The following is a 22411-nucleotide window of genomic DNA, read 5'->3' as shown; positions in this document are numbered from 1 at the left end:
CAGCTAATGTAAATGATTACGTTGCACACGTACCAGAAAAGGGGGATTCTGCTTAATATGACATAGCTACCATTGCCACAAATACTCATATCTCAACATACTGATACTTATAACTTTATATTTTAGTGTTTATAGAAATAGTAAAGGTAAAGGTTCCCCCCGCACATGCGTGCTAGTCGTTTCCGACTCTAGGGGCCGGTGCTCATCTCCGTTTCAAAGCCGAAGAGCCAGCGCTTGTCCGAGGACGTCTCCGTGGTCATGTGGCCGGCATGACTAGACGCCAAAGGCGCATGGAACGCTGTTACCTTCCCACCGTAGTGGTCCCTATTTTTCTACTTGCATTTTTACGTGCTTTCGAACTGCTAGGTTGGCAGAAGCTGGGACGAGTAACAGGTGCTCACTCTGTTATGCGGCACTCGGGATTCGACCCGCCAAACTGCCAACCTTCTGATCGACAAGCTCAGCGTCCTAACCCACTGAGCCACCGCATCCCTTTTAGAAATAATACATATTGCTTAAACCAGGCCTTCAAGTGCCCTTATGCAGGTATTGTTGCAACAAGATGTAGATATTTTTCACAGCTTCAACTAAGATCTCTGCAACCTTAAACCACTCAATTACACTACTTAATAACTTGTTGGGTGACCTACCTCAGCCTTCACCTGTATTTTGTAAGGGATGATATTTTTCTCTCCTGCAGTTGAGTTCAGGCTGCTTTTCTCAGCTGCCCCTTTGATTTAGTAGATCAAAACATTGATGTTGCAGTTCTGGGGAACTTTTGCCCTGAAAAATAAATCATATGGTACTATCAAAGGCTACACTGATAATGCACATTCACTTTTTTCCCTTCAAATTCCAAAAGATAAGTATTAAAAATATTAAAGCAATATACCGTAGTTATTATTACAGTTGAACAGAGTTTGTAATACTTAAGCTCAGTATATATAAAATTAGAGATGGCTAAAGACAATTTCCAAGGTTCAGACCGTGAGCCAGAGGGCTGAATATTAACTTGTATACACACTGATACTTTGGTTTCCACTTAAATAATATAGATATGTAGGCTTTGTTTAAGAAGTACATATAAATTGTTATTTAAATTCCCCAGTGACGGGGAAAAGGAATAATTTGCAATCTTCTGTCACTATTGAACTAAGTGTGCTGTATCAACACAATCATGAACAACAACTCTAGAATACATTTGCATCCATAAGGATTTGATCATTTTTGTTTAAAAACTAAAGTAAGTTGGCTGAATTCTGTGCCCAGTGACAGGTTTTCTAAACTGAAAAGTGTTCCTTGCGGTGGCTGTTAACCATAAGTGCATCTTGAACCTAGATGATCACCTCCCTGTACACCTATTCAGCTCAACATCTAACAACCAAATTAAATTAAATAATTGCTGTCTAGCAAAGTAAAATTATTACATCTAATATTAAATATCCATAACTATATTTCCTCCAGGAAATAGGCAGTTACATGTGAAAAGGTTTTGCTTTAGCTTAGTAAATTTATTTAGTAAATAGTAAACTGATTTAATAAAGTCTGATTCCAAGCTAGGGACTTAGTTGCATCTGTGAAGTCAGTATAATGGTGTAACATTTTATCTTGTGTAGCATCTTCCCAACAACCACCATGTTGATGGTGAAGGGCACAACTTGCCCTGTTTTCCTTCCATTCTGCTCTCCATATTTAATAATAATAATAATAATAATAATAATAATAATAATAATAATAATAATAATAATAATAATAATAATAAGAAGAAGAAGAAGAAGAAGAAGAAGTAGTTGGAAGGGACCTTGGAGGTCATCTAGTCCAACCCCCTGCTCAGGCAGGAAACCCTATACCATTTCAGATAAATGGCTGTCCAGTCTCTTCTTAAAAACTTCCAGTGTTGGAGCATTCACCACTTCTGGAGGCAGGTTGTTCCAATGGTTAGTTGTTCTAACTGTCAGGAAGTTTCTCCTTAGTTCTAGGTTGCTTCTCTCCTTGTCTACTTTCCATCCGTTCCTTCTTGCCCTGCTTTAAGGTGCTTTGGAGAATAGCTTGGCTCCCTCTTCTTTGTGGCAGCCCCTGAGATATTGGAACACTGCTATCATGTCCGCCCTTGTCCTTCTCTTCGTTAAACTACACATACCCAATTCCAGCAACCGCTCCCTATATGTTTTAGCCTCCAGTCCCCCAATCATCTTTGTTGCTCTTCTCTGTACCCTTTCTAGAGTCTCGACATCTTTTTTACATCGTGATGACCAAAACTGGACGCAGTATTACAGGTGTGGCCTTACCAAGGCATTGTAAAGTGGTATTAGTACTTCACGTGATCTTGATTCTATCCCTGTTAATGCAGCCTAGCACTGTGTTGGATTTTTTGGCAGCTGCAGCACACTGCTTGGCTTATATTGAAGTGATTGTCCACTAGGACTCCGAGATCTCTCTCACAGTTACTACTATTGAGCAAGGTACCACCTATACTATACCTGTGCATTTGATTTTTCCTGCCTAAATGTAGAACCTTACTTTTTTCACAATTGAATTTCATTTTGTTAGATAGTGCCCAGTGTTCGAGTCTGTCCAGATCCTCCTGTATCTTAAGCCTATCTTCTGGAGTGTTGGCTATTCCTGCCAGCTTGGTGTCATCTGCAAATTTGATGAATTCCCCATCTATCCCCTCATCCAAATCGTTGATGAAGATGCTGAAGAGCACTGGGCCCAAAACAGAGCCCTGGGGCACCCCACTACACACTTCCTTCCATGTAGATGCAGTTCCATTGAGGACCACACGCTGAGTACGGCCTATCAGCCAGCTACGAATCCATCTGGTGGTGATGCTGTCTAACCCACATTTTTCTATCTTATCAAGTAGTAGGTTGTGATCTACTTTATCAAATGTCTTAGTGAAGTCCAGGTAAATTATATCTACAGCATTCCTCTGCTCCACTAATTTTGTCACTTGGTCAAAGAATGCAATAAGATTTGTCTGGCATGATCTGTTTTTGACAAACCCATGTCGGCTTTTAGTGATGACTTTGTTTGCATCAAGGTATTCACTGATTTGTTGTTTATCTTTTTCAGAATCTTCCCAGGTATTGAGGTCAGGCTGATAGGTCTGTAGTTTCCAGGATCTATTTTTCCCCTTTTTTGAAGATGGGAACTACTGTACATCAGCTCTCTTTGATAGCAATATAGAGCAAAACATTTTCAACCAAGTCCCAAAGCAGCTTTTTTCAAAAGGCAACTGGACTTTCTTGGTATTTTCATTGAAAATGTTTCTCTTCTCATCAAGAAGGTTCTTCAGTTCTTGGATGAGAAGCGAAAGATGATGCCTTAGATCTGTGAAAAGTCCAATTGTCTTTCTTTTAAAAAGAAAAGTATTTTTAGGTCAACCATAACCTAGATTGCAGGTATCAGACTTGATCATGTCACATGATGTATCACAACTTTTTTGCTTTGTGGAGATGGGGTGGGCGTGGCCTGTGTGTGACGCATTTGGCCTTCAGGCTGCCAGATTGACATCCCTGACCTAATTGATTGAGAATCTTCACAGACATTTTGAACCAAAGTACCACAAATGAGCTAACTTACAGAATCTATCCAATATCTGGGGCCCATTTCCATCCTATGGAAATGAAAATTGGCAAATTTAATAAAACATTTTATGGCAAAAACATGATCATAAAACAGTTTATGACACAATACAAAATGCTACAAAACATTTCCTGTGCTGATGTTTGTGCTGTAATAGATCAACATGGGCTATTTTCAAGGCAGATACATCTCTGAATGTATCCCAACATTTCAGTGAAGACAGTACATTAGAAATTCTGTCATTGTTGAAGGCACTTAGGAATCTGGTAGGGAAACATCTCTGAAACGATGACCCAAGGGATCAGGGTTATCTAATAAATAATAATAACAGAATTTTGAAATCTTAGAAGCCTTTCCCCTTCCTTCTTTCTTATATCAGAGGGAGTCTCAACCGGATCACTAAGTTTCTTTCTCATACTGTCTTGTTTTTGCAGACTGAGCTCACCCTTTGCTAGCAGTCTGCCTCTGCCATCTCTGTACTTCTCTACAACATGGGAACTCTAGCTGCCTTTATACACAGTAATTGATGGAGAACTCCCTCAGTGCCCTTACACTTCCTCAAAGTGATTTAAGTTAGTGACGATCATTGCATTTTGGGACAGTGAAGTCAACTAATTACGTTCTTGTTGAAATATTTTTTCTCAATCTATTATCTATCAGTGTCACTGGATGACAAAGTCCCTGCACTATAAACAGAGGGGGAGTTCCATCCTTGTGCTGTGACATTATTAAACTCATCATTCTTTTGTCTTCTCTAACACAAGAAGCTCAAACCATTAAGTCTAAATGCATCTCAAATTCATTGATAATTTTGATCAGCCTTCTCTGTACCTTTTTAGCAGTAGAATATTCAACCTTGGCAGTTTTAAGATCTATGGACATTATCTCCCAGAATTCTCCAACCAACATGCTGGCTGGGGAATTCTGGGAGTTGAAGTCCACAAATCTTAAAGTTTTTAAGTTTGAAAAAATGCTACTTTATTTATTATTTAGATTTATATTATTTATTTATATTATTTATTATTTATTATTTTATATTATTTATTACTTTTAGAGCAACCAAAGCAATGCAGAATTGAGAATGCAGCTGCACGAGCAATTTGTATCTTTTATAAAAGGAATTGCCTTAATTTCCATACTGCGTTCAATTACGAATGTCAGAATTGAGCATTCCAGAAGTGCAATTAGAATATTTTTAATGTTATATGCAATTCTAATGATCATCCAGTTCCAGCTACACTTGACAGAACAATGTAATTATCTGCATTAAAGTTTTGAATCAGTTCCCGTAGAGTCCAAGAGATGGTGCCAGAGAATTACCTTATTTTATTTTTCTGCTTTCCATGAAGGCCCTGACACACCCAAGAATATTCTGTAAACCTTCTACTTTTCAATTATTTAAAGAAGGGGGCATTTAAAAATTCATTTTTTGTTGACTTCATTTCATATATTTCAATGAGGCACTTAACTGCATTTCTTAAAATAGTTAAGAGCAAACTAAGATGACGTTACCTTTGTGCTTCATTAGAGTTTTACAGCTATAACATCTGATTTTCATTTGCACATTGCAGCCTGGAACAAGGGATGAATGAAAAAAGGAGACAAAGATGTGAGAATGCTCTACCCTGTGCCAGTGAATAAATTTATTTATTTATACTACCTTATTTTTTTAAATAAATAATTCAAGGCAGCAAACATACTTAATACTCCTTCCTCCTCCTATTTTCCCCAAAGAACAATCCTGTGAGGAGGGTTTTGGCTGAGGAGTGACTGCCCCAAAATCACCCAGCTGGCTTTTATGCTTAAAATGGAACTAGAACTCACAGTTTCCTGGTATCTAGTCTGATATACAATTTCTAGCCAAATTCTCATTCTTGCAGATTTGCACAGTATGGTCCAAATAAGCCTATCATAACTGGGCTTATGGTAGTCCTACTCTTTATCTGAATCAAGGCGTCTCTTTCAAAGCTCAGGATATTATTAACCCGTCAGAATTGTTTGTAATCTGTATCTGATCCAGTTAATCTTGGCTCTAAATAAGGAACCTTGCCTGCTGCTGAGTAAGGAATGCTTATAAGATGCCTGCTAATGTTTCTTGGTGGTGAAGTTCTTGATCTTAGAGTGGGTAGAAAAATCAGTTTATTGTGGAGATGCAAATCTTAGCTTGATCTCTTGTTTTTCAGCAGGACCATACCCTGATAGAATATACCAAATTGGAGATGAGATGACTATGCAGTTTTCTCAAGGAGGCTGCCTTCTCTGTTTGCCAGCTCCCTTGCCCCTTCTGACTATTTTATTATTTATGTAGATGTTTTTAATTAAAATGAATGGGAAACTGGCAGGCTGCAATATACAGCACTGGCTTCTAACATTTTGTTCATTAATAATATAGCCCCTGGGGACTGCATAACTCTTGGAATATAAATTGGTGAAGTACTGTAGACCAGGATTTTGTTAGTAATATACTACTATAGCCTGAAAAGAAAAGAAACCCTATACGTGAAAGAGGTGGTCTTAAAATGCCCAACTTTAAATTATATTATGAGGCTGCGGCTTTATCGTCAATTAGTAATTGGTTTAATTTAACAGAAGGAAGATTATTGAATATTGAGGGATGTGATTTATTGTATGGTTGGCATGCATACTTATTGTATGATAAAAAGGTGGATAATATCTTTAAGACACATATATTAAGGCATGCCCTGTTGCGAGTTTGGAAAAAATACCGATACAAGTTAAATTATAAAATAACAATTTGGGCAATACCTAAGCATGCAATAGAAAATATAAGTCCAGGATTTAAACATGATGTGACTACATATAAAGATATTCTCAGACTGGAAAGGAATGTATGGCAATTAAAGCCATTTAACATTTTAAAAGAAGGGAAAATAATACAAACTTCATTTCAGTATGGCCAGATACAAGCTAGATGGAAAGAAGATCAGAAAATTGGCATTTCAACAATAGATGAAAATCTGGTAAAACAAATCAGAGATCAAAGTCAAGCACATATAAGAAGGATATATAATGCATTGATAGAAATAGATTCAGAAACGGAATGTTAAAGATTGTATGATAAAATGGGCCCAGAATATTCAAGAGCCAATAACGATGGATGTTTGGGAAAAAATTTGGGTCAGAAACGTAAAATTTACTCAGGCACAAAATTTAAGAGAGAATTTTTATAAAATGTTTTATAGATGGCACTTAGATCCTAAAAAATTAGCACGTATGTATCCAAATTATCAGCCTAAATGTTGGAGGTGTGGTTGTGAGGACGCAACGTATTACCATATGTGGTGGACTTGTAAAAAAGTTAAAGCTTTTTGGATTAAAATTTGGTGGAATATGCAGAAGATATTTAAGAAAAAGATAAGGTTTTTGCCACAGTTATTTCTGTTGGGTATTATTACAGATTGTACTGTTATAGAAACTAAATTGATGTTGAATTTAATAATGGCAGCAAGACTTTTGGTTTCGCAATATTGGAAGAAGGAGGAACTGCCTACTATAGAAGAGTGGACTTTAAAAGTTTCAAACTTGGCAGAAGGCAAAAATTTCAGCATATTTGAAAGAACAATCGCAACAGATATATTTCAGAATGGAGAAAATGGATCGATTATATTCAGAATAAATATGAGACTAAAATTTTTTATTTAGCATATGAATGAATATTAGAATTGTAAGATGTATTATTACTTACTTATGTTTAAGGGGAGTTAAAGTGCAATAGGATTTAAAGTGTATTTATAGTTGGTTAGCATATTTTAGCTTAAGTTTGTTTGAAGCAATACCCTGTATTCAGCTCTGGGAAGTCGGGGGGGGGGGGAGGGGGGGAGGGAGGGGATGTGGGGGGGAGGGGGAGGGAAGGAGTATATGCTTAAAATGTACTGTAAAAATTTTCAATAAAAAAAAGAAACCCAACAGTAATGAACTGTAAAGGTTCAGAGCACTCTGAAGGCTAAAGAAAATGGTGGTGATAATCTCTGTTCCACTGCCACTTTTGCTGACTAGAAACAAACAATTTGTAGAAACCACCATGGTTGCCATTTTGTGATCCTCGGGATGGCTGCTATTTTTTGAAAAATACTATGACTTCTTACATTTACAGAGGAGAATATTTGTAGCTCAAGGTTGAAATGAGGGACCCTTGGTGCTCTCTGAGCTTGGTTGTTTTCTTGCAGACATTTCATTACCAAACTAGATAACATCATCAAAGTACCAAGGACCCCTCACTTCCTACATTCTATTTCTAATCCTTGTTCTGCTTCAAGGCAAAATGACTGTGTGGGAAGCCAGCCCACCCCCAGAGAAGGAAATATTAAAAAAGCAGAATATATTTCTCCAAAGGAATAATGGAGAAGATCTTTTAAAAGGCAGGTACTTCGCCTTCCCCTCAGCCAGAAAACTCAGCAGAAACCAGCTTTTAGAAATGCAGATGTAATAATCCATTCAGTAAGGTTGGAGCCAGGAAGCTGATGAGATTAGAAAGATGAAGACCCCTAAAATCTACCCAAACTCTAAAAGACATGACTTTTGGGGACATAGTAGGATTAACCCACTGATTGTTCTGTACCAGCCTACTACCGGCCCTGCAGAAAAGGCAGGGACAACCCCTTTACAAAATGGCAAGAGGCTGGAACTAAGTCTGCCAAATTTATTGAGATAAAACAGAGCAAACAGAGCAAACAGAAACACAAACCATGAAACAGGAGCTATTCAAACGGTTGCCTTCAGCAAACCAGCCCTCCCACACATTCCCCTTTTAAACAGTTCAAGGCGTGGCTTCTCTCTGCCTCCTTCCGAGGTGCCCCATTGCCTTCCTCTGTTTACTCCTAATTGACTGCCTCCTGCGTCGGGCGTCCTTGAACAGGGCCAGCTGTGAGTCATCTTCATCCACGCTGTCAGGCTCACACAGCTGGGTCTGCGTCGTAACCAGATGGGAGGGGCCTGGCTGAGGGCTCTGCGGAGTCTCAGGGCTATCCTCTGGAGGCTCTCCAACACCCCCCTTCTCCTCCTCTGAATCGTCCGACCCAACTGCCAAACCCACAGGCTGACCCTGAATCACAACACTGATACCAAAAGCGCACACTCAGACTCAGGCCAAAGTACATGACACAGAAAATACAAAGCCTCAAACAGGAACAGGAAACAACCTCAAGAGCCCCAGAAGGTATAACAACCCACAACTCCCAGCAGCATGTGGTCAGCTGCTCCAAAGCCACACTTCAGTCTAGCTTTGCTCTTCAATAAACTCCAACCTTCTTTCTAAAGCAGTATCCATTTTATTCCCCACTTGGACTGGACCCTGATTAAGATTTTTCTTTCAACAACTGAGTGCAAACAACTCACAAAAACACAGTTGCTGTGATTGGATTATATGCTATTTATTTATTAACCAACCAACTGTATTACGGCATAACATCATAGCCTGGTTCCCCTCAAAGCTGGGTTCCCACAATAAACTAAACCACAAACTATTTGACCCAGTTTTCAATTAAGTATCTTGGGTAGATCTAGTTTGAAAAGTATCATTTGTGGCTTATTGTTAGTTGTGAAACACACAAATATATAACTTTGGATCTTTTCAGTAACTGTGACAGGGATCTGGGTGTCCTAGTGGACAACCAGTATGAGCCAGCAGTGTTCTGCAGATGCCAAAAAATCCAACACCAATTGTGTTTTTTTAGACATACTACCTCTTGTCAATTTAATCTAATTTAAACCCAACAAAGATTTTTTTTAAAAAAATAATCTAGCAGACTGCCCAGACTTAGCAGATGACAATTAACACATATTGCCTGTCCTATGAAGCTTGGATGGCACTCTTGTATTTCTAAGGCCAAGTGTGGCTAGGGTAGGGTGATAGAAAGTCATCCATCGAACTCTGCCTTTCTCTAAGCTCATCAGATGAAGCACAGCGGGAGAGAAGTTGGTAGGATGAGCTTAACCACATATCCTTTTTCTTGGAGAGGCAGGAAATGGATTGTCAGCCTTTCCTCATTATGTACAGAGAGTCAAAAGATGCTCAGCTCCCATTGATCACAGCCACCTTGGCTGACAAGGGTAAATCTCTGACTCAGGGAAAAAATCTGAAAACTGTGAAACAAATGGGGAGAATATGATCAGATGAACTTTCTGCATGTCGTTATTCAGAAAGAAGCAAGGAGATAAGCTAGAACTCAAGGTGAAAGCAGGTCTTTTATGCTGTCAGGACTGTTATTAATATAAACAGATGAGGAGGGCATACTGGTCAAGAGTTCAGAATCCACAACAGTTCGAGGATCAAGCGGGAAAAGGTTGTTCTATCTAGTATGTAAGGATTCTAAGAAACTCTGCTGCTTCCATTCTGCACCTGCTGAGAAAACTTGGTAACAATCAAATTCTTCTTTAATGTTGACTCCCTTCTACAATATTGATTTCTTCTCCATTTTTTTTCCTATCACAAGAACGAATGAGGTGAGACGGGCGGCCAACAAATCTAGCAAATAAGCAAAATAAACAAATTTTGTCTTCTTGAGCCTACTATCACATTTGGATCCTACTATGCAGGTACTCCTCGACTTGAAACAGTTCACTTAGGGACTGTTCAGTGTTACAACAGCACTGAAAAAGTGACTTATTGTTTTTCACAGTTACAACCCTTGCAGCATCCCATGGTCTCGTGATCAAAATTCAGAGCCTTGGCAGCCGACTCATATTTATGATGGATGCAGTGTTCAAGGGTCATGTGATCACCTTTTGCAACTTTCTGATAAGCAAAGTCAATGGGGAAGCCAGGTTCACTTAACAACCGCGTTACTAACTTAATAAATGCAGTGATTCACTTAACAACTGTGGCAAGAAAGATCATAAAATGGGGCAAAACCTAACTGTCTCACTTAGCAGCAGAAATCTTGGACTCAAGATTGTGGTTGTAAGTTGAGGACTACCTGTATTGAAAACTTGTGATATCTAAGGTGCATCGTAACCAGAAGAAGAGATAAGAATATGGTTTCTAGGCCTCCAGGATCCCTTCAACTCACCTCGATATAATGGGAAAAATGGAGAATTCCTGGCACTTGAGATACTGTTACCATAAATAAAAAGAGAATAGCAGTATCATATCCCAAATTATAATAACAGCATATAAATATAGTTTTTTTATAGACCTTGATCTTTTATAGACCTAGTTTTTATAGACCTCCTAGACTTGAATGTGATTTTCAAGCTCTCTTAATAGTGTACATGCAGACAGGAGATTGATTAGTTTGTCAGCTAACATTGTACGTTATAGACACTTTTAATTAAGCTTTAGGCTATAATTAATATCTTACATTCAAGTTTCTAATTTCTTTTAAAACGTGGCCCTCACTCACTACTCATATATTATCAGCCTGAGCATGGTTGCGCCTTAAAGTAAGCAAAGAGTGAGATGAAGACTCTACCAAAATCTTCTGATGAATTATAGGCAGAAGAGATGGATGTTTCTGCAGTCACCAAGAAGATCCGGGGGATTGGGAATATTAATTTCCCAGACCTATGGTTGTCACAGCAGTGGTCAAGGAAGAATTTAAGAGTTGGTTCATATGAAAAGGGAAAAATGGGAGAGGATAAATGAATGAAGCTCACCATGTGTGGTGTGCTTCCTGCAGGCCAATTCGCCATGGCCAACTCACTGTGGGAAAAGAGTCACACTAATACCAAAGAAAGTGTGGAATAGAATCATTAAAGAAAGGATGCCAAGGGAGGGACAAAATGAAATGTGAATGACAAAAATTAAAATAATTTTTAAATTATTTTAAATAATTACATTGAATTGTTGAGCTGTCCTGAGGCAAGTTGGCCACAGCGAGTTATCCCCTTCCGGGCTTGGGAATTGTGGCATTGAAGTCTACACATTTTAAAATTGTTTAAATTCAGAACCCCCTCTGGATCACCAGAGATGGGCTTCCAAAAATACAATCTGCCTCTTTTAGCACTAGAAGTTTGTTCTTGGCACGAGATGGGCTGCAATGCTGCTTTGGCTCATTTTAAAACATGTTTTATTGTTGCTATAATTCTCAAGGTTGGAAAATATTGTACTAGATGAATGTATATTCTTAACTAAGTAATTACTATCTAGCAATAATTGCAGATTTTTGCAATGTTATTTTGACAGGTCCACTTCAAATACCTAGTTTAGATTTCAAAATCATGTTCTTAATTTAGGGTGCTATCTTTTCTGCAGGGCAACTCATTGCTAGCATCTGCCTATCTTGCCTGCACAAATGGCAAGTGGATTTGCACATCAAAAACCCAATGTAACACTGAAGTAGGAAGAAGATGCAAAACATAGCACAGCTTGCTCTTGTCATATGGCTGAAAGTAGTCTGGGTTATAACACAAGCAGCAAGTGGTTAATTGTGGGTTCTCAACAAATGGAAGAGAATGTGGCTAAGGGTAGTGACATTTAGTCTTTAATTTAATATGCCAGTTTTAAGACTGCTTGACATGTCAGTGACAACTTGCAATGAAGTAAAAGTTAGCATATATCAAAGGAAAGAAGAGATGGCTGACTAAAGACCAACCAATCAAGTGGGAGCAATATAGACATTCAGGGAGATCTCATTCCAGGCATGTGGTCTGTGACAGAGGTCTTTCCAATCAGGCACAGCTGATTGTGATGGAGGGGAAGGTGGGAATTGTTATTCTAGCATTCTGCAGCCTAGTGCTGTTAAATTGTTATGAAACAATTGTTATTTAAAATCATAGGGCTGGAAAGGACCTTAGTGGTCTTTTAGTCCAACCTCCTCAATTTCCATGGATCTTTATTTTCTCTCTTTCGTTCCTTTTCAAATAAACTTATTAAAAAGAACAAAGATAGATAGTTCAGTTTTGATTTGTAAGTTGCCCCAAGTCTGCTTGAAATGGCAGCTGTGCTAAATTTAATGAAATAAATAAAATTAAAAGGTATTGTAAGGTGAGGTTTCCATAAATATTAAAAGAGAATGGCTCTAGTGGCAGAAGAAAGTTTTTCTTTGATCTTCTCGTTTCAAGTTTTTTGAATCTCTGAAAAAGACTGGGGACACCCTTTTTTCTTTCTTTGTTATAGGCAACCTCCTCGAGTCCAAATTCACAGGGACTACAGTTCCCAGAAATCCAAGCTGGCCTAGATCGCTGCTAAGTCTTCCTTGCTACAGCACAGTCAATTGTCTTTCAATTTAAATGGTAACCACCCTTTCCACGTTTGCATTTCTACATATGAAGTAGCATCAGAAAACCTTAAATTGCAATTTTAGGCCTGTTCTCTATGTGGGAGTGGAACATTTCCCTTCTTTTGGCAATGCATTGGTTAATAGCTGCAGACACATGAGGCTTCCTTGCTGAATTTGTCTCATGTTTAAACAAAGACACAGGCTGGCAGCACGTACCTCTTCCCAGGCCATCTTCCCAGCTCGCAGCACTTTACATTTAAATGTATTAAGTGTCACTTCATTGTACCCCAGCCTGGCTTTTCATTCTGTCAAAAACTCTTTGGTTGTTTGCTATAGAAGCTCAGCTGACAGCTCTGTAGCACTAGAGGACAATTCAGCCTCTTTTATACAGGTAAACAAAGGAAAAGTGGCCTTTAAAAATACAAAGGGAAGAAGCCATAAAATAAGCAGGTAGGATGGGAACTGTGTTGGCTGTCCTTCATGGAGCAACACCCCGGAGATTCAAAAGCTGCCAAGAAGCAGAGGATGATTTTTCTCAATGCAAATAAACTTTTCCATTGTATTTTCTTTGGCACACAGAATACAGGTAGTCCTCGACTTAACCACCCACAACTGAGCCCCAAATTTATGTTGCTAAATGAAACATTAGTTAAGTGAGTTTTGCCCCATTTTACAACCTTTCTTGACACTCTTGTTAGGTGAATCATTGCAATTGTTAAGTTAGCACATGACTGTTAACTCAATCTGGCTTCCACATTGACTTTGCTTTGTCAGAAGGTCCCAAAAGCTGATCACATGACTCCTGGACACTGCAACCATCATAAATATGAACCAGTTGCCAAGCCTCTGAATTTTGATTGCATGACCATAGTGATGCTGCAATGGTTGTAAGAGTGAAAAACGGTCAGAAGACAATTTTTCCAGTGCCTTTGTAACTTTGAACGGTCACTAAATGAACTGTTGTAAGTTAAGGAATACCTGTAACTCCTGGGTGGCGGTGGCTCACTGGGTTAGGACGCTGAGCCTGTCGATCAGAAGGTCGGCAGTTTGGCGGGTCGAATCCCGAGTGCCGCGTAACAGAGTGAGCGCCTGTTACTCGTCCCAGCTTCTGCCAACCTAGCAGTTCGAAAGCACATAAAAATGCAAATAGAAAAATAGGGACCACTCCGGTGGGAAGGTAACAGCGTTCCGTGCACCTTTGGCGTCTAGTCATGCCGGCCACATGACCACGGAGACATCCTCGGGCAAGCACTGGCTCTTCGGCTTTGAAACGGAGATGAGCACCGGCCCCTAGAGTCGGAAACGACTAGCACGCACGTGCGGGGGAACCTGTACCTTTACCTTACCTTTACCTGGTTTTTAAGGACAATGAAGGAATGAGGTTGAGTAGCTGATCTCATGCTCTGCACACTGAAATCTTAAAATGCTGCCAGTAAATGACACCAGTACTGGGTTAAGGTAACCAAGAATCTAATTTGGTTGTTTTCCATATTCCAGATGGAACTTAATATCTTTTTTTAAGTTCCATATGGGCCAAATGGTTTAGTCCTGTTATAATCAGAATAAATAAGTATGTAGAAGAAAAAAAGTCTCTGTGGGCTTATTTTAAAAAAATCCAGGGTGGGGTGGGGGAGCCATGCTCACATAAATGGAATTCAGCAATGTGTCCCAGTTATGAAATCTGAAGGGTTTAAAATGCAAGGAATATTATGCATACTTTCTGAAATTCTGCACTACCATCCTCTGGGGCCTGTAGGTGTAATGGCACTTTCCAAGCTGGACAGAAAGAAAGACAAAGTCGAAGAAACCCTTTTAGGAAAAGCAGAATATAGCTGTATATTATTACATTTAATGAAATTATAAGGTGTGACTGTGAGAACATTGCATTGTTGTGTCCTGTATTAAAGTCAAAATAGCCGGTCAGCATGGCATAATGGTTAAGGCAGCAGACTAGAAACCAGGAGACTGTGAATTCTAGTCCTGTCTTGGGCACAAAACAAGCTGAACCTTGGACCAATCACTTTCTCTCAGCCCTAGGAAGGAGGTACTGTAATGGCAAAACCTTGCTAAGAAAACTGCAGGCATTTGTCCAGAGTCCAGACAGTCTCAGAGAATCAGGCATTATTGAACAGAAGCAAATTAAATTATAATCACAATCACAATCACAATCACCACCACCATCAATTCAAAATAATTAATAGTGGTATAAAATGGCCAGAAATACTCTTCAGTTTCACTTACTGTGTCTACTTTGATTCATTAGGAAATTTGGCTTAGACAGAGCTGCATCCCAAAAGACAACTGATGATCTATGCTAATGATTCAAGTTTGAAACCTCAGCTGGCTTCACACAACACACTAAACCAAAATGTGGCATGTCGGTTTGCTATGGTTTATGAAAAAAGTGATTACCGTATATTTCAGCATGTTGTGTGAACTTAACCAATATTGGATTAATCAGATTATTAGGGGATCCAATCTGGGTCAGTCACCAGGACCAGGGGCTTAGTCTTCAAAGCTTTCAGACTCATGCCTGTTGCCTGTGGCTTTTTAGATGTTGATTGGTGGTGTTAATGGCTGGATAGTAGGTCATTGGCTGTTGTTTCCTTGTGCTGCCAAGCCCTCACTTTCTAAGTACTTGATAAACTGGGGTTTTTTAAACACTCCTCTTGACAGACAAGGAGCCCGTTTCCCAGGCTCCAGTCACTTCCCTGGTTGGTTTTGTGCCTGCATGTTCAACAACCTTTGTAGCTGCAGTCAACCTCTTACTATCTCCAATCAACATCTAAAAAGCCACACACAATAGACACCATATAAATACCATAAACAGAATAGCCCAAAACACTCTGCTAGAAAGATGTTCCCTGAGGATGGGCTCCAGCACAAGTCTGAAAGCTGAGAAGATTAAACCTCTGGTCCCAGGGACCAATCAACATTGGATCCTCCAACATTATCCTGGGACACGTATATTTGCCTTCATTAGTCACATTATTAGACCCCATGGTTTAGTATGCTACGTGAACCGAGCCACCTTATGCTGCTTATTTGCTTTTCCCATTTTTCTATTTTACAGAATTGTCAGCTCAAAAATACTTTATTAATAGAACAGACCTGATAGGCATTGTGTCTTTTGTTAACAAATAGCTCTCAGGACTTGATTGTTTAATCTCTATCCATAACAGTCTTTTTGTTGTTGTTGTTGTTAGCTACGAAGTCATGTCCGACCCATCGCGGCCCCATGGACAACGTTCCACCAGGCCTTCCTGTCCTCTACCATCTTCTGGAGTCCATTTAAGCTCACGCCTACTGCTTCAGTGACTCCATCCAGCCACCTCATTCTCTGTCATACCCTTCTTCTCTTGCCCTTAATCTTTCCCAGCATTAGGCTCTTCTCCAGTGAGTCCTTCCTTCTCATTAGGTGGCCAAAGTATTTGAGTTTCAACTTCAGGATCTGGCCTTCTAAAGAGCAGTCACGGTTGATCTCCTCTAGGACTGACCAGTTTTATCGCCTTGCAGTCCAAGGGACTCGCAGGAGTCTTCTCCAGCACCATAGTTCAAAGGCCTCAATTCTTTGGCGCTCAGCCTTTCTTATGGTCCAAATTTCACAGCCGTACATTGCAGCTGGGAAGACCATAGCCTTGACTATATGCACTTTTGTTGACAGGGTGATGTCTCTGCTTTATAGTGTGCTGTCTAGATTTGCCATTGCTTTCCTCCCGAGGAGCAAGCGTCTTTTAATTTCTTGGCTACAGTCCCCGTCTGCAGTGATCTTGGAGCCCAGGAAAATAAAATCTGTCACTACCTCCATTTCTTCCCCATCTATTTGCCAGGAATTGAGAAGGCCGGTTGCCATGATCTTGGTTTTCTTAATGTTAAGTTTCAACCCAACTTTTGCACTCTCCTTCTTCACCTGCAACAAGAGGCTCTTTAGTTCTTCTTCACTTTCTGCCATTAGAGTGGTATCATCTGCATATCTTAGGTTGTTAATATTTCTCCCGGCAATCTTAATTCCTACTTTTGATTCATCTAGCCCTGCCTTTCTCATGATGTGCTCTGCATATAAGTTAAATAGGCAGGGCGACAGTACACAGCCTTGCCGGATTCCTTTCCCAATTTTGAACCAATCAGTGGTTCTGTGTCCAGTTCTCACTGTTGCTTTTTGACCCGCATATAGGTTTCTCAAGAGACAAATAAGATGGTCTGGTACTCCCATCTCTTTAAGAATTTGCCACAATTTGTTGTGATCCACACAATCAAAGGCTTTAGCATAGTCAATGAAGCAGAAGTAAATGTTTTTCTGGAACTCCCTAGCTTTCTCCATGATCCAGTGTATGTTGGCAATTTGATCTCTAGTTCCTCTGCCTCTTCGAAATCCTGCCTGTACTTCTGGTAGTTCTCGATCCACATACTGCTGGAGTCTAGGTTGTAGAATTTTAAGCATAACTTTACTAGCATGTGAAATGAGTGCAATGGTGCGATAGTTTGAACATTCTTTGGCACTGCCTTTCTTTGGAATTGGAATGTAAACTGATCTTTTCCAATCCTGTGGCCATTGTTGAGTTTTCCAAATTTGCTGGCAAATTGAGTGTAGCACTTTTACTGCATCATCTTTTAAGATTTTGAATAGCTCAGCTGGAATACTGTCACCTCCACTAGCTTTGTTGTTGCTCAGCTTTTCTAAGGCCCACTTCACTACACATTCTAGGATGTCTGGCTCGAGGTCAGTGACCACTTCATCGTGGTTATCAGGGACGTTAAAGTCATTCTTGTATAGTTCTTCTGTGTAATTTTGCCACCTCTTCTTAATCTCTTCTGCCTCTGTTAGGTCCCTGCCATTTTGGTCCTTTATCATGCCCATTTTTGCATTAAACGTTCCCTTCATCTCTCCAATTTTCTTGAAGAGATCTCTGGTCCTCCCTATTCTATTGTTTTCTTCTATTTCTTTGCACTGTTCATTTAAGAAGGCATTCTTATCTCTTCTAGCTATTCTCTGGAATTCTGCATTCAATTGGTCATATCTTTCTTTTTCTCCCTTGCCTTTCGCTTCCCTCCATTCCTCAGCTGTTTGCAAAGCTTCCTCAGACAGCCATTTTGCTTTCTTGGATATCTTTTTCTTTGGGATGGTTTTGGTTGCTACCTCTTGTACAATGTTGCGAACCTCTGTTCATAGTTCTTCAGGCACTCTGTCTATCAGATCTAATTCCTTAAATCTATTTGTCACCTCTACTGTATATTCAACAGGGATATGATTTAATTCATACCTGAGTAGCCTAATGCTTTTCCCTACTTTCTTCAGTTTAAGCCTAAATTTTGCAACGAGAAGCTCACGGTCTGAGCCACAGTCAGCTCCTGGTCTTGTTTTTACTGACTGTATAGAGCTTCTCCATCTTTGGCTACAGAGCACATAGTCAATCTGATTTCTGTGTTGACCGTCTGGTGATGTCCATGTGTAGACCTGTCTCTTGGGTTGTTGGAAAAGTGTGTTTGTTATGACCATCGTATTCTCTTCACAAAATTCTATCAGCCTGTACCCTGCTTCATTTTGTACTCCAAGACCAAACTTGCCTGTTATTCCACTTATCTTTTGGCTTCCTACTTTAGCATTCCAATCTCCCATGATGATAAGGACATCATTTTCTGGTGTTAGTTCTATAAGGTGCTGTAGGGCTTCATAGAACCGGTCAATTTCATCCTATTCAGCACCGGTGGTTGGGGCATAGACTTGGAGTACTGTGATATTGAATGGTTTGCCTTGGATTCGAACTGAGATCATTCTGTCATTTTGGGGATTGTATCCCAGTATTGCTTTTCCTACTCTTTTATTCGCTATGAAGGCTACTCCATTTCTTCTGAGGGATTCTTGCCCGCAGTAGTATACCTTATGGTCATCTGAATTAAATTCACCCATTCCTATCCATTTTAGTTCGCTGATTCCTAAGATGTCAATGTTCATTCTTGTCATCTCTTGTTTGACCACATCCAGCTTGCCTTGATTCATGGATCTTACATTCCAAGCATCGGACTTTCCTTTCACCACCAGATACATCCACAGCTGAGCGTCCTTTTGGCTTTGGCCCAGTCGCTTCATTCTTTCTGGCGCTACTAGTACTAGCCCTCTGCTCTGGGGTGGGTTGCCATTTCCTTCTCCAGTGGATCACGTTTTGTCAGAACTCTCTGCTATGACCTGTCCGTCTTGGGTGGCCCTGCATGGCATAGCTCATAGCTTCATTGAATTACGCAAGCCCCTTCACCACAACAAGGCAGTAATCCATGAAGAGGTTTAGTGAAAGAAATTGGGTAGTTTGTCTACATCTACTCCTCTTGGACACATTTCTTTGTTTTTGCCTTAAATCTCTCAACTTTCACTATCTTGGATATCCTACACTCTGGTCTTCTAGGAAAAGAGGGTGAAAAAGGTGAAGAATTTGGAAACCCAGTCAACATCCTTGCCTCCGGTTCCTCCACAACTGGCATATTATTATCTCTCTCTAGTAGAACTCTTTACTTTTTAGTTAAGAACTGTAGGCAACAGATAATTTGGAGAATGTCTATAGCCTGCTGTCTTTCAACCTTGGCAACTTGAAGACATGTGAACTTCAACTCCAAGAATTTCCCAACAAGGGAATTCCAAGAGTTGATGTCCACACATCTTCAAGTTGCCAAGGTTGAGAAACAGTGGACTAACTTGTGCTTTGGATTGTTGATGGTTGTCTTTTTTCTAAAATAAAATATTTCTAAAATGTAATCTTTCCAACTCTAAAGTAGGCTTCTTTGAAAGGGTGCTTTGGGCCAAAAGGCAACTCAGAAAATAACTCAACATATAGATAATATGCAATTTGTGACCTAGTAGGTAACTTGGTTTGCTTTTGAACTGAATCTTATTCTGTGCTATGTTGCATCGTGGCTCTGCATATTTTACCACATTTTAAGCCTGGTATTCGCCAGCCTTTCATTGGTGTTACTTTTTTCTCATTTCCCCAGCTGTGCCACGTCTTTAATATCAGATAGTAATCTTGATGGCAATTTCTATATTACATTTAATTTTTGTACAGAGCTGGCTGATTTTAAACATATTACTATTAAATTAATACTATTATCAATGTCATTATGCTCTCTCTTTTTTTGGCAAAGCATCTCCTTTTCTCTCTCCAACAGGCCCTTGCTGAGGCTTAGAATAGAAGCATTTATCTCAATTTGACCTGCTATATAGCTTTTGGGTTACTGATGTCACACAATTCAATTACAAGATGGATGGAAATGAGCCAGGAGGAAGGCACATTGGTGCTAAGTGATTAGGTATGCTGTGTGGGGGGGTATGACCAGACCTGCAAAAACATCTTCTCCCACGTGCTTGAGAAAAGGCAGCCTATGGAAAATTGGACTCTCTCTCAATTTCCAGATAATAAAGTCCATCACTTTCCTAGGTGTCCTGCTGCTTTCCCCAAAACAAATTTAGCCTTCAACAATCCCAAAGTTGCTACCCCTGATATCATTGCAGCAATACTGTTTGGCCCATGACTGTGAGATCTGGGCATCAGTGAAAGACATTCCCCTGCTATATCTTTGCAGAATGTGGACTCTTGCACAGAGTTGAGCACAGCATCACTGCTTTCCAATATTTGCCAGTAGGGATGGGATCCTTTCCCCTCTAGGGTAGAAGGAAAGAAAACCAAAAGGAGATTCTAGTTCCAGAGAAAGGTGACAATTCTTAGGAGTTCTTCTATTATCCAGTCTACCTTCCCAAGATCCTCCATCCACTTTTCTTAGAGGGCTGGAAACCTTTTTTGGTAGTTGCACATTGAATAAATCAGGGAAGGGCCATGGAACAGAGTGGCTGACTTATTGTTGTAACCCCACTGTCACCAAATCCTAGTTTGCAGGGACGAACAGTTGTTTAGTTGGAGTACCATAACTGCAGACTCCTCTATTTCTAAGGATAAGTCTGAATGCAGGACAGCATTTCTTCTCTATATTCTCCTAACTCTAGAGCAGAGGTTCCCAACCTGTGGGCTGTGGCCCAGTACCGGTCTGTGGCCTGTTGGCCACCGGTCTGTGGGAATGGCTGGCGAGTGCACACATGTGTGCGTGCATTCCCCCCCACTCACCCTAGCACCACCATGAGGGGGCTAGCTTACACGCAAGCACTAATGATCCCATTTGCCCATGTGTGTGGGTGCTAGCAGCCCTGTTTGCCTATGCATGAGGACGCTAGTGCCGCCGCCAGCGTCATGCAGGCTCTAGCAGTCTGTTTGCACATGATCCATTTGCGCATGCACGGGGGCACTAGCAGCACTGTGGTGTGCATGGCTTCATTTGTGCATGCATGCAGGTGCTAGCGCCGTTGCAGTGCACACGGCCATTTGCATATGCATGTGTGTGGGTGCAAATTTGCCTGCTCCCCCCTTTCCCTCCAGGCCACCAAACTGGAAAGGTTGGGGTCCTCTGCTCTAGAGTCAACCTAGAGGTTTTTTCTACTGCTTGTCAGTCATGGAGCTGAATACTACACAATGTTCCCTTTCAGTACTCAGAACATGAGTTTCAGCTATGGTCTGACTCATGCTGGGCAGCTACTACTGGACAGTATTGGAATCAGTCTGCATCTCTGCTTTGAATACTAACAAGTACTAGGATGGCCTTGGGACTGGCAATATCTCCAAAATATGGGACTGAATAATACCTCAAAGAGGACAAAAATGTGTTTTTTCTTATCTACCTTTCCTATCCCCTAAAGGGTTTAAGTTATACACCAAGGAAAATTTCTTGATGATAGAAACAGTTTGGGAATTTAGCCAGAGGAAGCAACATCTGAATATTTTCAAACAGAGACCAAAGAGCCTGAATGTTTTAGCATTGGACTTCTCAGATGGACCAGGAAGCTGATTTACAGGACTATAGCAACAGCAGAGAATTCATGCATGTGGGTGTCAAAATCAGCAAGATGATGTACACTGCATTACAACTGAAACCCTTCCCCTTTTTATTTGTGTGCACAGACATTTTGACTCCCTAGCAACATACATCCAGAACTTTTCACTATTTGCTGGACCCCCAAGAAGCATTTCTCCTGGGTCAAATTGCTGAAATCTTGCCAAAACCTTCAAGAGGTTCACATAATTTTCCTGAACTTGCCAGATTTTAACCAACATGTGAAAGATCTTCTAAGATTTGGGGGCAAATGTTTGGCAACTGGACAGTCTGGAGGCACCTAGGCCTTCACACAAAGTGATCCAGTAGTGCTGTGATCTAGACAATGTTCCCAATTTCTGGTCTGAAATTGGGAACTACTAAGTCTCCTTAATAACTCTATGTTTCCTTGAAAGTATAATGCTTTTCCTTGACCCTAAGACTTTTCATTGCTGATCCTTAGATTCTCAATTGCAATCCATCCTTATCTCTTAGACAAATGTTATGTGCTCAGCAAAATCTGATTAGCAGCCACCAACAGATGCTAGAAGAACAAGTGACAGTTCCTTTAGAGCTGTATGAAGGATGGCTTAATAATAGATGAATGGACAGATTGCTTGTCAAAGGAATGATAGGGATATACCTTGTCAAATAAAGAGATGAGTAAAGTCTGTGGAAGTTTAAGCTGCTCTTTGTCTCCTTTGCTTGTTCAGTCCTTGCTTTTACCTTGGAATCTTTCA

Source organism: Vipera berus, assembly GCF_964194415.1.
Source record: "Vipera berus genome assembly, contig: HAP1_SCAFFOLD_320, whole genome shotgun sequence".
Taxonomy (NCBI): domain Eukaryota; kingdom Metazoa; phylum Chordata; class Lepidosauria; order Squamata; family Viperidae; genus Vipera; species Vipera berus.
This window is presented reverse-complemented; position numbering follows the sequence as displayed.